Source organism: Carcharhinus amblyrhynchos, chromosome 5, assembly GCF_965287045.1.
Source record: "Carcharhinus amblyrhynchos chromosome 5, sCarAmb.v2.hapA, whole genome shotgun sequence".
Taxonomy (NCBI): Eukaryota; Metazoa; Chordata; class Chondrichthyes; order Carcharhiniformes; family Carcharhinidae; genus Carcharhinus; species Carcharhinus amblyrhynchos.
Genome location: NC_137328.1, coordinates 100,315,646 through 100,328,015, shown reverse-complemented (window position 1 = coordinate 100,328,015; position 12,370 = coordinate 100,315,646). Strand labels below are relative to the sequence as shown.

The 12,370-nt window shown below is 42.2% G+C and overlaps 1 protein-coding gene across 4 annotated transcripts in view; it reads right to left on the bottom strand.

Annotated features, from left to right (window-relative positions):
• Window positions 1-10,576, bottom strand: part of aggf1 (angiogenic factor with G patch and FHA domains 1) — a 47,559-nt gene extending 36,983 nt beyond the window's left edge. For 2 of the 4 annotated variants that reach the window (XM_080189321.1, XM_080189323.1), the window contains exon 1: window positions 10,327-10,557. The gene's annotated coding sequence lies outside the window, so the exon portion shown is untranslated. Of the gene's footprint in view, window positions 1-10,326 lie in introns of all 4 variants that reach the window. The other 2 variants (XM_080189319.1, XM_080189320.1) reach the window with 2 other exon arrangements.
• Window positions 10,577-12,370: the final 1,794 nt, after the last annotated feature.

Here is a 12,370-nt window from a genome sequence, read left to right as displayed (position 1 = left end):
TGCTTTTAATCACAGCAAAGCATGACATTTTATTTTCTTCATTCCTTCACAGGGTGTGAGTATTGCTGGCTAGGCCAACATTTCATGTCCATCCCAAGTTGTCCTTGAGGTGGTGGCGGTAGTGAGGCAACTTTTTGAATAGCTCCAGGCCGTGACATTGTTTTATTTCCTACAATAAATCTGGTAGCACTAGGTTTAACGGGTATTATTAAATTTTAATTAAAATAAAATCAGAAATATAATAAACTTAGGAGATTACTAGAACAAAGTACATAAGAATATGCCAGCAGGACTTTTTCCTGTACTTTCTAAGTGTTCAACCATCTTTTCAAACTTTCTGTTGAATTAGAAAGCTGATACAGAAGGCAAAAATCAAAAATCATTGGACTTCCCAGCAAAAAAAATCATCTGGTACCACATTAGAAACTGATGGGTAATTTCAAAAGTACATGAGGTAATCACAATTCTAACCACCAAACAGATACCTTCCATGACTTCTAATTAACTATTAATTACCAGTCTTGGGGATCATAGATTTGAGGTGACTGCAAACCAGTACCCAATTGCATTCTCTTAGCAGTTTCCATCACCAGGTATAAGGAAGCTCATTAATGTACATAAGAACATAAGAAATGGGAGCAGGAGTAGGCCATCTAGCCCCTCGAGCCTGCCCCACCATTCAATAAGATCATGGCTGATCTGTGTGGCTCAGTTCCACATTCCCGCCCTCTCCCCAAAACCCTTAATCCCCTTGCCTATCAAAAACCTATCAACCCGCAGCTTAAAAATATTGAGCGAGGCAGCCTCCACCACTTCAACGGGCAGAGAATTTCAGAGATTCACCACCCTTTGAGTGAAGAAGTTCCTCCTCAACTCCATTCTAAACCGCCCCCCCCCCCCCCCTTTATCCTGAGGCTGTGCCCTCTAGTCCTACTGTCCTTTCTGAGTGGGAAGAGCCTCTCCACCTCTAACCTATCCATCCCATTCAACATCCTATACATCTCAATGAGATCTCCCTTCATTCTTCTAAACTCTAACGAGTACAAGCCTAGTTTATTCAGCCTCTCCTCATAGTTCAACTCTGGTATCAGCCTAGTAAACCTCCTCTGCATTCCCTCCAAGGCCAAAATATCCTTGTGTAAGTGCGGCGACCAAAACTGCACACAGTTCTCCAGCTGCGGCCTCACCAGTGCCCTGTACAGCTGCAGCAAGACCTCCCTACTTTTATATTCAATCCCCCTCGCTATGAAGGCCAGCATCCCATTCGCCTTCCTGACCACCTGCTGCACCTGCAGGCTGGGTTTTTGCGACTCATGCACAAGGACCCCGAGGTCCCTCTGCACCGTCGCATGCTGCAGTTTTTCGCCACGTAAGTAATAGTCCTTCCTACCAAAGTGGACAACCTGACATTTGCCAGCATTAAATTCCATTTGCCAGTTCCTGGCCCATTCGCCCAGCCTATCTAGATCCTTCTGCAGACTCTCCACACCCTCTGCACAATTTGCTGTTCCACCAATCTTGGTGTCATCAGCAAATTTCGACACCATACACTCGGTTCCCTCCTCCAGATCATCTATATAAATGGTGAATAGCTGAGGCCCCAGCACCAACCCCTGAGGCACTCCACTAGTCACCAACTGCCAATCCGAATAGCACCCATTGACCCCCACTCTCTGCCTCCTATTTGACAGCCAATCCTCTATCCATGCTAACACCCTACCCCCAACTCCATGCCCCCTGACCTTCTGCAATAACCTCGTGAGGCACCTTGTCAAACGCCTTCTGAAAATCAAGAAAGACCACATCCACCGGCTCTCCTCTATCCACTGCCCTAGACACATCCTCATAGAGCTCCAATAAATTAGTTAGACACGACTTCCCCTTAACGAAACCGTGCTGCGTCTGCTCTACCAAACAATTCTCCTCAAGATGCCTCAAGATACACATTAACAAAGGACTGACAACAAATACTTTAATTATGAAATGAATGGTATATGAGCTATTGAAACAAGTTACCCTTCCACATCTTTCAGACATTAATCGAGAGCGTGTACGTATGATGCACACCATTCCTTGAAGTAGGTGGACCACCCAACCTTGGCCCAGTTGTTCTCAACAGCTGGACCTCATTTGACCTGCACAAAGATGACCAAGATCTACTTTCTGACCACAGGCAGATGTAGGAACACAGCAGGTACAATTCGTGGCCAGGGACCCACAGGATGGGAACCCAAAAGTCCAAGGTAAATGAGGGGTGAAAGAAACACTTTTGGGAGTGTGGACAACTTGCGACACGGGAACACCAAGGATTTGTTGCGCATCCTTTCAGCTTATCTTACCTCACGCAGCTATAAAAAAATTTATCTGCCGGGTTTTGTTTTAGCCCTGTTCCACCTCCCTGTTAACTTGATCTGATGGTATTACTACTCTCTCCATTCAGAGTTTCAACTAAAGTTGCAGATTTGTCCTTGTTACCATCCTGCAGGTGTCTACTCACCTTAAATGTGCAGGTTATCAGGAAGTACAGGTTATGAGGAGACAGTGGGAAAGTAACAGGATCAGAGGGGGTAATTTGCAGCCCAACTTAGAAACTAGCTTTCTGCCCCTGCAAGTCCAACCTGCTGGCCAGCTCAGTGTAGGAACCAGGCATATTCCTATCCTCACAAAACTCTAACTGCAGTCAAGAGCACGTTTGGCCATTGTAAATTGCCTGTCACGTTCGAATTGTCACAATCTGCAGCAAGACTGCACTGCCAACCACTTTGTTTTGGATGGAAATTGTAGATTTTTGTGGTGGTCATCCTTATTCTAAATGAATTTTAAAACAAATAAATATGACTATGATCAAAGTGAAAGGCCTGTTTCTTTGATGTATATTCTATGTAAAAGCACAGAATTTGCAAAGAGAAAAAAGAGATCAGCAGCATTCACTATTAGAGATCTCTCAGCATTCTATGGAATACACACATCTACAGTTAAACACAGCAATCCCAAAGTTACTGCCAAAGATCCATGCTCCTCCACAATCTAATTTATACATTTCGCTCTGTACTGCCTGGTTTAGACTGCATATCTGTGAGGATTCATCAATCCAGTTGATGAGACTATCTAGCTCTCAGACTATAGTCCTCTGTGGATGGTGTTATGCTGAAACAGATGCCAAATCAGAGGGAATCTTTGCCACCAAGTCCTTGGGAAGTCTGTGGATATCTGTCAGAGAAGTGAACGGTGTGGGCTGTTCCTGCAACACAGAGCAAAACCTGCCTGTTCTGCCATTCAATTAGGTCATGGCTGACTAGTGTCCTAACTCCATATGCCTCAATACCTTTGGCAAACAGAAATCAACAATCTCAGTTTCAAAGTTAACAACTGACCTAGCTTGCAGTGTCATTTGTGGGAGATGGTTCTAAACTTCTACCAAATTTTTGCATGTAGAAGTGTTGCCTAAATGTATTCCTGAAAGGTCTGGCTCTCATTTTTGGACAATGTGCCTGTCCTACATGACCCAACCAGCAGAAATATGTTTATACCTATCAAATCACCTCACCCATTGTCTAAATTGCAGGAGATGCAATGTAGTTTGTGCAATTTCTCCTCGTAATTTGCTCTTTGAAGTCGAGTATCATTATAAACAACAAATGCTGCACTCCTTTCAAAAGATGCAATGCCCAGGAACAGAGTACTCGGGATGTGGTTTAACCAGGATTTGTAATTTCTGCAGCACGACATCGAACCAATCTTTTGCATTCAGCTTCTGGCTATAACAGGTAGGCATTCCACCAACTTTTTTGATTTTGATGATCTATGTATATGGATCCCAACTACTTCTAGCTTTTTATCACTTAGAAAGCAGCCTGAGCTGCCCTGTTAGGTCCAAAGATTGTTTGACACTTGCCTATATTGAAATTCTATTACCAGTTTTGCTATTCATTTTATTTATTAATATCTAATTTTATTTTTCTGACTACACTGCTTACAATGCCACCTGTCATTGCTTCATTGACAAACTTGAATGTGTAACTCTTTCTCCTATCATCTAAGTCTCTAAATTGCCTCTGAAGTAAACATATGGAGAGAGGTAAAAAGGCTGAGGAGATCTCTAATAGTCTAGGGTGGAATGAATGGATGGAAGATTAAAAGTTGAGATAAGTTGCTTACATTTCCGCTGAGCTTTATTAGAATAGTGTAGGAGGCCAAGGACAAAGAAATAAAAATAAGCCAGAGAATTAAAATGACAGGTGACCAAAAGCTAGAGTGAGAGGAGTGTTCTGCAAAGCAATCGCCCAACCTATGTTTAATCTTTCCAATGTACAGACGATGACACTGTAAGCAGCAAATACCATACATTAACTTTAAAGTACAAGTAAGTTGCTGTCTGACTGGGAAGGAATGCTTGGAACTCTGGACAGGAAGGAAGGAAGGAAGGAGGTTACATCTCCTGTGCTTGCACAGGAAACTATACCACTAACAGTTTCAATAAAGTTACACATACTTCCTATCAACAAACTTCACTTTGGTATTACAGTTTGCCTCAACTAACAATGAAATTCTCTATTGTCTGTCACTGTCCATAAAGCAATTAAATCAAAATGCTTTAAAAACTGCATTTTTTTACAAAAATTAAAATGCACATTTCACAATTAGAATTGGTCACTTTAATACCTTCACTTCAGTTTTTTGGCTCCAAGGCCAAGGCCCCTCAGAAAAACTTGGGTCCAACTGTTAATTCTTACCTTCAATCGCATCTATGCTCTCTGAATATGTTTAGTTTGCTGAATGTCAGTACACGTGTATCAATAAAAGTTGAAGGGTACCTATCCTCATGTTGTAAGTATTGAAAGGTTTCTTTGTTTTATCCAAAGGACTGTTAAGAAATTATGGATTTAGTTTAAAATTTTACAAGATAATTTGTTCAGCATTCATGGAAGCTTGTTTAATGAAGGCTGTATAAATGGCAAACTCACTCACGTGTCATATTTTTTGATTCTGATGAGGAATGATTAAGGAGAGTTTGTACCCAGTCCAACATGTTAAAGCAGCAGTTATATTTGAAGGTTTTTAAGCAGAAACATGTCCAGAAACTAGGAGCCATTGGAGACACTGATGGGGCATTTAAAGACACTAAATGTGTCTTTAAGATGGGTCAGAATATGGTGGCAGCAAAGGCGTTGGAACCTGATGACTTAAAAGGGGTCAAACTGCAGTTTGCGTCCCTGCTTCACTTGACTCTACTATTGTACACTTAAAAACATTCCAGAAACTGACCTCTCAATGCGTCAAAATGTTCCTTCAGTTCAACTGCACTGCAGAACCTCATCTCGCTTACTTCCAGATCACTTTCAGTGCTCTGTATCAGATAATAATTGAGTGATGAGTCACATTTAGCAGTGTGTACACATTTAGAGTGTGGGATTAGCAAAGACCTGTCAATTATAGATCAATTAACCTAACATCTGCTATTGGGAAATTATTAGTGGCGATAATAAGGATAGGTTAGCTGAACATTTTCAAGTTGTTCAGCCAAAGAAACCCAACAGATTTGTAAAAGATAGGTCATGCCTGACGAATCTGAATTTCTGAATGACGCGGAGAACATCTATTGTGTTACTTATGTGAACTTTCATAAAGAGATTTGCTAAAATTGAAACCTATGGAATAGAAGGTAAATTATTTACCTGGTTAGAAAATTGGTTGAGTCACAGGAGACCGAAAGCAGGGATAATAGGTAGATATATTAATTGGCAAAACAAGGCTCATCGTGTCCCACAAGGATCTGCCTCAGAGCTTCAACTATTCAACATATTTTATTCAAGACTTAGATGATGGTTAGAAAGCTACACATCCAAAGTTGCCAATGACACAAAGGTGGCACTGCAGGCAGTGAAGGTGGAAGCAGGAAAAAATTATAAAATACTGATAGACTAAAGTATTGGGTAAACCTGTTGCAAATGGATTTCAATGTAGTCAAATGTAGTGATCATCCAATCTGGGCCTGAAAACGATAGAACAGTGTACCTTCGAAACAGTGAGAAGCTAGTGAGGTTTAAAAGATTCAGGGTGATAGCACACAGCTCGTTTAAAGGTAACGCAAAGGTACAGAAAATAATTTAAAGAGGCTAATGGAATGCTGGCCTTCACATTTAGAAGATTAGAATTCAAGGGGGTAGATGCCATGCTTCAGCTATACAAAGCCTAGGAAAGATCCCACCGAGCATACTATCAGCAGCTCTCAGCACATCTTAGGAAGGATATACTGATCATGGAGGAGAGTGCAGAGTGAATTTACCACAATACCGGGATTCCAAGGCTTAAATTGTCAGCAGATATTGCAGGAGAAATCAACACGATTCTGGATGATTGACTCAAAGATATTAAGGGGATCAAAGGTAGATGAGAGAGAAACTACTTCTGCTGTTTGTTTTATTCATTCAAGAGATGTGGTCAACACATCATAGGCCAGCATTTATAGCCCATCCCTAATTGCCCCTGAGAAGGTGCTCGAGAGCTGCCTTCTTGAACTGCTGCAGTCTCTGTGGTGTAAGTACACCCACATTGCTGTTAGGAAGGAAAGCGTTCCAGTAACAATGAAGGAAAGGCTATATAGCTCCAAGGTGAAATGGTGAGTGGCTTGGAGGGGAAGCTGCATGTGATAGTGTTCCCATATGTCTGCTGCCTTTGTTATTTCAGATGGTAGGAGTCACGGCTTTGAAAGGTCTGGATAAGTTCTTACAGTGCATTTTGATGATGGCACATACTGCTGCTAGAGGGAGTGAAACATTTGTGGATGATTTGCCAATCAAGTGGCCTGCTTTGTCATGGATGGTGCCAAGCTTAAGTGTTGTTATGGAGTCTTCGGACCAGGGAGCATAGGCTATAAATTGTATTTGAGAGAGACAATTTCACAGGGGTGAAATCATGAAACAGTTCTACACACAAAAGGTGGAAAGCCCTTCTGAAATGTCAATTCAAGAATGAATAAAATAAAATTGCTGCGAGATCAATTGTTAATTTTAAAGCTGAAAATGTGATTGTTAATCAAAGTTGTCAAGGAATATAGATGGGTATACTGGGTTAAGTCATAGTCATGATCTCATTTAACAGCAGAACAGGCTCTTGGGGCTAAACAGCTTTCTCATTTCCTGTGTTACCCCAGGGTCGTGAATGTAGCCCAATCCATCATGCAAACCAGCCTGCCATCCACTGATTCTGTCTACACTTCCCGCTGCCTTGGCAAAGCAGCCAGCATAATTAAGGATCCCACACACCCCAGACATTCTCTCCCACTTTCTTCTGTCAGGAAAAAGATACAGAAGTCTGCGGTCATGTACCAACCGACTCAAGAACAGCTTCTTCCCTGCTGCCATCAGACGTTTGAATGGACCTACCTTGCATTAAGTTGATCTTTCTCTACACCCTAGCTATTATTGTAACATTACATTCTGTACTCTCTCATTTCCTTCTCTATGAACCGTATGCTTTGTCAACATAGCACGCAAGAAACAATACTTTTCAAAGTATACTAACACACGTGGCAATAATAAATCAAATCAAAGTTGTTCCATCAATCTCAAATCTTGCCTACAGCCTCTTTTCAAAGTGTTTCCAAAATATACCCATGCAGTATTCTTGGAACTTTTGTACCCCTATTTAACAGTGCTCCCAGACACAAGATGACTGTTGGACCTTTGACGCTCCTAATCCAAATGCACTTCAAAACATTGTACTTCCAATATTGACAAGTCAATATCAGTCCAATTTGTGGAATGCTTTGTATACACGTGCACATACACACAATATGAATTTCCTTTGCAATACATTGAGCTGATAAGGGAGAACTGAACCATTTAATAATGCCTTCATACATCTAATTTATCTTTTGTGTTGTGATTGCACACAAACCGGCAGTTTGTTGCTTAGTGGAAACATTTGCAGTAATGCTACCTGGCATGACACTTTTTCAACTGGTTTAAATTGCTTTGTGGCCTTTTGGTTAAAATCAAGCTCAGGATGATGTACAGGGGGCCCTATCTTGTCAGCTTAGATCTTGTTTGTCTCTCTTGTGGGGACCATGAATTGGATTCAACTGAAATTTGAATTTGTTTTTTTGGAGCAAGCAAGGAATGGATTTGGGTCTGCCTGGTCCACTTTGAGCATTGGCTTTGTAACTTTAAAAGTGAAGTAAAAATAACGAAAAGAAAACTCTTTCAACTGTTTACAATGAGTTGGTAATTGTAAAGTACGACTGCTTCATGACCTACTTTGTCAGAGAACACAAGAAATAGGAGTAGGCCACCAGGGCCGTCAAGCCTGCCCCACCATTTAATACAATCATGGCCAATCTATACCAGCCCCAACTCCTTTGTGCCATTTCCTCATAGATCAATAAATAGTGGGCTATCAAATATTTATCCACTTCCACTTTAAATAATTCTAATGATCCAGCCTCCACCACACCTTGGGGCACAGAATTCCAGAGATTCAGCACCCTCTGTGAGGAGCAATTTCTACACATCTCAAGTTTTAAATGATTGGCCTATTATCTTATCTGTATGTCCCTTCGTTCGAGAGTCTCTCAGTAGTGACAACATTTCACCATCTACCCTGTCAAGCTCCTTCGGGGTCTTATATGTTTGATTAAGCTAAGAGTACAGCAAAAATTTACTAGGCTGATTCCTGGGATGGCAGGTCTGTCATATGAGACACTAATTTGGCTAGAATTACACTCACTAGAGTTTAGAAGACTGAGGAGGGAATCTCATAAAACTTTTAAAATTCTAACAGGGTTAGATAGGGTAGATTCAGAAAGAATGTGCCTAATGGTGGGGGAACTCCTGGACGAGGGGTCATTGTTTGAGAACAAGGGGAAACCTTTTAGAACTGAGGTGAAGAAAAATTTCTTCACCCAGAGGATGGTGAACGTGTGGAATTCGCGACTAAAGAATGTCGTTGATGCCAAAACATTGTCTGATTTCAATAAATTAGATATAGCTCTTGAGGCTAAAGAGATCAAGCGATGGGGAAATTGGAACATTGAATTCAATGATCAACCACAATCAAAATTAATGGCTGAGCAGACTTGAAGGGCCAAATGGCCTACTCCTACTTTGTGTGTTTTACACCTCTCACCCTTCTAAACTCCAAGGTACGCAGACTAAGGCATTTAGACTTTTTTAATAGGACAACCATTTCATCCTAGAAATTAGCCTAGTGAATCTCCTTCTGATTGCCTCCAATGCCACTATATCCTTATTAATATTGGGGGGGGGGGGGGGAATACCAAAGCTATACATTGTTCCCCAGGTGAGGCCTCACCAACACCCTGTGCAATTGCAATAAAACCTCTCTATCATTAAACTCCAACCCCCTTGCAATAAAGGCCAAAATGCTGTTTGCCTTAACTACTTGTTGAGCCCAACTGCAAAACTGGAAATAGAGTAAAAAGTCTGACAACACCAGGTTTAAGTCCAACCGATTTATTTGATAGTAAACTCAAGCTTTTGGGGTTTGTCCCTTCGTCAGGTGAATGGAGAGTTCTGGCCTCAAACAGAGCATATAAAACACAGACACTTTACGGATTACTGATTAGAATGCGAATCTTTACACCTAATCTGCTGTTCAAGTCCTAAAGTGGCCAACAATGTGAGTGGAAGGAGCACTGATCACAGGTTAAAGAGATGTGTATTGTCTCCAAGACAATACACATCTCTTTAACCTGTGATCAGTTTGGAGACAATACACATCTCTTTAACCTGTGATCAGTGCTCCTTCCACTCACATTGTCGGCCACTTTAGGACTTGAACAGCAGGTTAGGTGTGAAGACTCACATTCTAATCAGTAATCCGTAAACCGTCTGTGTTTTATATGCTCTGTTTGAGGCCAGAACTCTCCATTCACCTGACGAAGGGACAAACCCCAAAAGCTTGAGTTTACTATCAAATAAATCGGTTGGACTTAAACCTGGTGTTGTCAGACTTTTTACTGTTTTTACCCCAGTCCAACACCAGCATATCCACATCAAAACTGGAAATAGGACAGAAAACAGTCTGTACAACATGCAACAAACAATACATTTCACTGTATAGTAATACATGCGACAATAATAAATAAAAATCAAAAGAAAATACTGGAGATACACAGGGAGAGATGCAGGTTAACATTTCGAGTAGATCGGGACTCAATTCTTATCAACACCCAGAACATTGCCCTGCCTCCTGCCAGACAAGCTGCCGCTCCCGTCCCAGTCCCCTTGTCTTAATGCACATTATGGGGTGTTTTGGAGCGGGAGGCCCGGGGCTCTCTCTCACTTTCCCCCTTCTCTGGCTTACCATGAAAATCAACCAGAAGGGGCCCAGCTCCCAACTCAAGCACGAGATTTGACCCTGGCCCTCACATGACAAACCTAAAAAAAGCAAATAAATCACGTTACTGCCCAGCACCCACTGCACCCTTCCCGCAAGCACAATTCACTTCGCGCTCCATCAAACCGAGAAACAACGGCGACAAGCCGGCTGTACTTTACAAGCGGAACGCCGCCCGCCATCTTAGTTTCTGCCCGCCCGACGTCCCCGCAGCGTGCTGACATCAGTCGGAAGCGCCTAACGTCAAACTAACGTCACGTCACCCCTTTGGCCATGGTGCCCCCTCTGCAGGACAGAGTGTGGCTTTACACTCTAAAGGTGGGTGGGAAGTTGTGCCCCAGACAGGGGAGCTGATAGCCTAGTAGTACTATAGCTAGGCTGTTCATCCCGGAACTCAGCTAATGTTGCAGGGGGCGCAGGTTTGAATCTGATCACAGCAGATGGTGGAATTCGAATTGAATAAAAATATCTGGCATTTATTTGGAATCTACTGATTGATGTCTGTGAAGCCATTGAGGATTGTCAGGGGAAAAACCTATTTAACTCTTACTAGAGTCGCTGCAATCACGAACAATCTGTCCTGGTTTCCCCCCCCCCCCACCCCCAATGGTGTCACTATAGTTAAGAAAGCCCACCAATGCCTCTACTTTCTCAGAAGACTAAGGAAATTTGGCATGTCAGCTACAACTCTCACCAACTTTTACAGATGCACCATAGAAAGCATTCTTTCTGGTTGTATCACAGCTTGGTATGGTTCCTGCTCTACCCAAGACCACAAGGAACTACAAAAGGTCGTGAATGTAGCCCAATCCATCACACAAACCAGTTTCCCATCCATTGACTCTGTCTATACTTCCCACTGCCTCAGTAAAGCAGCCAGCACAATTAAGGACCCCATGTACCCCAGACATTCTGTCTTTCACCTTCTTCTGTTGGGAAAAAGATACAAAAGTCTGAGGTCACGTACCAACCGATTCAGGAATAGCTTCTTCCCTGCTGCTATCAGACTTTTGAATGGGCTTACCTTGCATTAAGTTGATCTTTCTCTACACCCTAGCTATGACTGTAACACTCTGCATTCTCTTGTTTCCTTCTCTATGAACAGTATGCTTTTTATAGCGTGCAAGAAACAATACTTTTCACTGTACGCTAATACAGGTGACAATAATAAATCAAATCAAAGATATACCCTGTTTGTTTCCTAAACTAGTCCCAAAAGCCTGCATTTGGCCCATAGTCCTTTAAACCTTTCCTATCCATGTGCTGGTCTAAATGTTGTAATTATACTCTTCTCTGGCAGCTCATTCCTCATAGGCACCACCCTCTGTGTTAAATCTTTCCTCTCTCACTTGAAAATATGTCCCCTAGTTTTGGACCCCCTTACCCTAGGGAAAAGACCTTGGCAATGGGCGGCAGAGTGGTTAGCACTGCTGCCTCGCATGCCAGGGATCAATTCTCAGCTTGGGTCACTGTCTATGTGGAGTCTGCACATTCTCCCCATGTTTGTGTGGATTTCCTCTGGGTGCTACAGTGTCACAGTCTGAAAGATGTGCTGGTCTGGTACATTGGCCATGCTAAATTCTCCCTCAATACCGGAGTGCGGCAACTAGAGAATTTTCACAGTAACTTCATTGTAGCGTTAATGTAAGCCTACTTATGACACTAATAAATAAACTTTAAACTTATCAATGCCCCATATGATCTTATAAATCTCTATAATGTCCTTTAGGGAAGGAAATCTGCCGTGCTTACCCAATCTGGCCTACATGTGATTCCAGAGCCACAGCAATACGCTGACTCTGAACTGCTCTCGGGCAACTAGGGATGGGCAATAAATGTTGGCCAGCCAGTGACGCCCATATCCTACAAATAAATAAAAGGAACTTGTGAGTTTTTACAGACACTCTTGCCAACCAAGAGAAAGCAAAACGACACTGCAATTAGAAACACGATGTAATTGATATTGAATTTGTGAAGAGGAAAGGCAAGTTGACAAAGTACTGTGCACGGT